This window comes from Chinchilla lanigera, unplaced genomic scaffold (assembly GCF_000276665.1).
Source record: "Chinchilla lanigera isolate Chin_1 unplaced genomic scaffold, ChiLan1.0 scaffold00022, whole genome shotgun sequence".
Classification (NCBI taxonomy): domain Eukaryota; kingdom Metazoa; phylum Chordata; class Mammalia; order Rodentia; family Chinchillidae; genus Chinchilla; species Chinchilla lanigera.
The window spans coordinates 8771690-8777010 of NW_004955423.1; the positions used below are offsets into that span (position 1 = coordinate 8771690).

Here is a 5321-nt window from a genome sequence, read left to right on the forward strand (position 1 = left end):
GAAACCATGTGATATGTAAGCTTGTGTCTGACTTATTTGCCATATCAATATGGCCCAAAGTGCACCCATTTTCCTACAAATGGTTCAAGTTTATCCCTTGTTATGGCAAAGAGGTACTTGATGGTGCACAAATATCACATTTTCATTATTCTTTCATCCGTTGATGGGCATATAGTCTGTGTCCAAGATTTAGCTGTTATAAATTGTGCTGTAGTAAACATGGGTATGTGTGTATCACTGGACTATGATGTCTTTAACTCTTTTGGAAAGATACTTACAAGGGGAAGAGCTGGATCAAATGGAATTTCTAATTTTGAGGAATCTCCATACCGATTTCCACACTTCCACAGTGGTTTTTCAAGTTCACATCCCCACTGTAACAGAAAATACCTCCCCTATAACCAGTATACTTCAATTTCTTAGTTGCCCAGGTAATAGTTCCTGTTCCAGTTCTGGTTGTTTCTGGACTCTTAGAAATAGCTGGTCACTGATGCACAGCTGGTCATTATGATGCACATTATATAAACCAATCCTTAACTGACAAGCTATTCTGCCTCTGTACTTCCTGCTCGCTTATCCAATATGAGCCCTAGACCATCAGAGATCAGGGTCTAATATTTTGGGAATGATCCTGATCAGTGCCCATTGACATAAAATAAATCTGCCTCCAAATCCTGGGTGCCACTTCATTGTTTCTGCTTGTCATAGCACCACCAACAGGCAGTGTCCCGCCCACCCTGCACTAACCTACTCCCCCCCCCAAAACCAGGAATCGAACTCACGACCTCGCACTTGCCAGGCAGGTGCTGTGCCGCTGAGCTAAATCCCCAGCCCTAACCTACTTTCTATCTGTATGGATTTACCTATTCTATATAGTTCATATAGATGGAATCATACGTATGTGGTCTTTGCTGTCTGGCCTCTTTCACTTAGCATGTTTTCAAGGTTCATCTACATTGACTGTCATCTCCTTTAATTCTCTTAGTAGCACTCTACAAAACAATGGCAGACCAATGTTACTATTGAAGAAATGGAGGCATATGTTAACTTCCTGTTGGGCACAAAAATCACACTTTAATTCAATAAATATGTGTGGAGTACCTACCTAGGCCAGAACTTTTTTATAAGCCATTTGTGGTAATGTAGGGTAGTGATGCCATATAAATAGACGTCTACATAATGTTAAACAGTACATTTATGGAAATAAATATAATGTATAATATAAATAAATTCAATGAAGAAAAAGTTAGCAAAATACGTGGATAGGAAATATCAGGGCTACAGAAAGGGTGGTTAGGGAGATGCTCTCTGAGGAAACATTTGAGGTGAGACCTAAATTAAAGGAGGAAATACGTTATGCAGAAATTACTTCAGGCAGAAGGAACAGCAAATGCGAGCCTGGAAGGCAGTTTGAGGAGAAGTCTGGAGAAAGGTAGAGGAGGTCAGAGGTTTGGCCTCAACTGAGGGCATGAGTAGCTCTTCCATTGTAACACGAAGGAGGGCACAGTAGAGTGTCAAATATAGTACAGGTAAAACTGGTTGGTAGATACAGTGATGAAGGATGGAGAAGTTCTCTCCTCAGAAGTAACAGTGCTTTTGTTATCTCAGAGTAACGATGAGAAAAGTGACAACTGAGAGTGACGAAGTGAGAATGGCACTGAAAGTTGAGAAACGAAGAGAATGATTGGACTATGGGTATTTAGTGGAGTTGTCTAGAGGCACTGGGGGATCACTTATGTTTATTCTAGCCACATTAAGCCCTCCAAGCTTAAATGCAGAGTATGTAGGAAAGGTAGTTTGAACCAGAGATGAGTTTTGCCAAGTGAGTAGGGCCACAGGAAAGAGTGACAAGTGCACTAGAGATGTGCTATGGCTTGTGTCTAGTGCACCCCCAAAGCCTTATGCAGTCATAGATGGGGCTTTGTCAGAGGTACCTGGATCTACAGTGTCTGATGCTAGGATGATTCATTGTGTAATGCTAGGATCAAGGGCACTAGAACTAAGGGTATGTATGAGTGCTACTGCTCTAAGTACCCTGGGTAAGATATAACAGATGGAAAGAGCTGTGATTGTTTCTTGCTTGTTTTGCTACCTTTGGCCCACCATGAACAGTTTGTGATGACTCTCTGCCTGCCATCCACCCCATCCTGGAGTCAGTCAATTGTGGACTGAAACTTTTCCTCCTTTAAATTTAGGTGTCAATGTATTGTCTCAGCAATGAGAAAAGTAATTAAGACAGAATTTGGTAGCAGAGAAGTGGGGTCGCTGCTGTGACTATACCTGACCATGTGGTTTAGGAGCCACTGGAGTTGGCTTGTGGGAGAGAGAAGAGTTAGGAAAGGTTTGAAGATGCTGGCTGAAAAACCAAAGCTGGAACACCTAAGACTGTACTTGAGAGGATATTCTGGTCAGAGCACAGAAGACCAGAACACTGGTAGAAATTCTGCTGGTAAAGAATAGGCTCAGGAGGTTTCTTCTGGGAAGAAGGACTGCATTGGATTCCAGAAGATATGCATCAGGGCTTGGCAAAAAGTTTGTCTGCCTTTTCCTAATGTCCGGAGACATTGCCTGAGACCTGAGATTAAGAGTAACAAACTAATTAGTCTGGCAGAAGAAATTCCAAGGCAGTCTAATGTTGGGGCAGTGGCAAGGTTAAAAGGTAGGAGCTTTTAGCTATATTTATTTTGAGAATCAAGAGCAAAGAGCCTGGCAGGATGGTTCAAAATGTAGAGAGTTTGGCCAGAAAGGAAGCTCCAATAAGGTTGCAGCCTGCAAAGATAGAAGAGAGGAGAAATTGGTCACTGAAAAGACTAGCAAGAAAAAGCCAAGTATTTCAGAGGACAACAGAAAAGATGGCCAGAGGACATCACAAGAACAGGACTCCAGACTTTTCAGCCTCAGAGTTGCAAAGTTGAAAGACTTTGCATTGAGAAGAAAACCCCAGAGCACCATGTTCCAGATTGGCAGCAGCCTGAAAAATTGGTTCCTCAGGATTAGGTTCAGAGTACTCAGCAACTCAAGGACTGGACCACTACAGCCAAGAAAGAAGGAACCGTAGCAGACTGCGGTATCATCCACATGATGCTGGTTTCAAGTGCATGCAAAATGGAAATACCTAGTACATATAATGTCCTGGGGTCAGAAAAACTTCCACCAATTTCAAAAGAAGGCCTGGGAGGCCAGGCAGTGTACTCCTGAGAGGGCAGTGTATGAAACTGTGAGTGTGAAGCCAAAGGGGCAGTGGAGACCTCAAAGTTTGGAGAAGCCAGGAATGTGGATCACCTGAGGAAAACTGCAAGGAGGGAGCACAGCTGGATCAAGAGAGAAGCCATGGGAGCTACAACCACTAGCAGTGCCGCAGGTGTGGGCAGAGCCACCCAAGCTCTTTGGAGTTCACAACTTGCCACAGATTGCCAGGGATGCTGAAAGTGGAACTGTGGGATTTAATGTTTGCCCTGTTGGATTTTGGTCTTACTTTGTTCCCATTCTTTGCTATCTCCATTTGTAACTTCTGAAATGGAAATGTCTATCTTGTGCCATTGAATGTTGGAAGTGTTTAACTTTCTTTTTATTTGTACAGGGGTTCTGAGGTAAAAGTTTGCCCTAAATCTCAAAGGAGACTCTGGATTTGGACTTTTCAGCAATGCTGAAACTGTTATGACTTTGGCAACTCTGAGATGGACTAAATGCCTTTTGCATAAAGGGATGTGCATTAGTCTTTAGGGGGCCAGGGGCGGAATGTAATGGCTGTGTCTAGATGTTACCACAAAGCCTCATGCAAAGCTGGGCGTGGTGATGCACACCTGTAATCCCAGCACTCGGGAGGCTGAGGCAGGAGGATCATTGGGAGTATAGATCAGCTTGGACTACAAAGTGAGCTCAAGGCCAGCCTGAACTGCATAGTGAGGCCCTGTCTCAAAAAGACAAAAAAAAAGCCTCATGCAGTTATAGGTGGGACTAGAGGTGCCTGCATCTAGAGTGTGTGATGCTAGGATTGACTCAAGGTGCAATGCTATGATCAAGGGCACTGGGATTAAGGGTATGAGAGCTTCCTGCCTTAAGTAGTTTGGATAAGATATAACAGACAGAAAGAGCTTTGCTACTTTCTGCCTGCCATAAACTGTTTCTGCTTTGCAATGCCTGTGTGTCGTGCCAGCCTGCTTTGGAGCCAGCCAATTATGAACTGAAACCATCCAGACATATCCAGAAGTGAGTTTTATTAATCTCCTAGGTATCTCTCAAGCCAATCATGTTGACAGTCAAAATTAACCACCAGAAGTTGGGTATAGTGGGCAATACTTGTAATCCCAGCACTCCAGAGGCTGAGGCAGAAGGATGATGAATGCAAGGCCAGCCTGGACTACAGAGTGAGATCCTATCACAGAAAACCAAAAGAAAAAAAAATTAACCATCACACCTACTGAAACTTAAAAAACATTATGAAAAATTTCAACATCTACAAGAATGTTTTCAAATAATTCTCGCACATCCCTGACCTCCTCCTTTTCAACTGTTTTGAAATAAATACTTGAATTCATATTACTTTATCAATATTTATCTCTAAAAGATGAATTTTAAAAATTTTTTTGTTTTTATTTTTATTTTTTTGTCTTTTTGAGACAGGGTCTCACTGTGCAGTTCGTGCTGACCTTGAACTCACAATGATCCTCCTGCCTCAGCATCCCGAGTGCTGGGATCACAGGTATGTGCCACCACACCTGGCTTAAAAGATGAATTTTTAAAAATTCCATCAAAAATTATAATTTTTCAATATCATCAAGTATCTAGTCAGTGTTCAAGCTTTCCTGATTGGCACATTTTTTAAATTTTTTTTTTTATTTTTTATTTTTTTTCCGGTACTGGGAACCGAACTCACGACCTTGCGCTTGCCAGGCAGGCGCTGTGCCGCTGAGCTAAATCCCCAGCCCCGGCACATTTTTTAAAAACAGATCCTTGTTTATATTAGGCTGAAAATAAAGTCTATAAATTTCAATTGCTTAATATGTTGAAGAAATGTGTCCTTTTTCCAATAGTTTCCCAAAGTATGGACTTTGCAGACTGTTATTGAAATACTCCTCTGTTCTACGTAATTCCTGGAAAGTAGTCATTAAATGTTCAGGTTGATGAAATGCAGTTTCATTTTTTGTGAGAAAAATAAAATGAATACAACTATAGGTGGTACTGATGAGAAGCCATTATGACAGGTATCCTTTCTTTGTGACAGTAGCCACAAGTGATTTTTGTCTAGACCCACTAATAGACAAATTATTTCATTAGGAGGGTAGTGTATTGACAACTGGTAGTCAACTTATAACACCCAG

The 5321-nt window shown here is 41.8% G+C and overlaps 1 long non-coding RNA gene across 1 annotated transcript in view; it reads right to left on the bottom strand.

Annotated features, from left to right (window-relative positions):
• Positions 1-4200: 4200 nt before the first annotated feature.
• Positions 4201-5321, bottom strand: part of LOC106148559 — a 5961-nt gene continuing 4840 nt past the window's right edge. The window contains exon 2 of the long non-coding RNA XR_001234124.1: positions 4201-4375. This is a non-coding gene — a long non-coding RNA (uncharacterized LOC106148559). The remainder of the gene's footprint in view (positions 4376-5321) is intronic.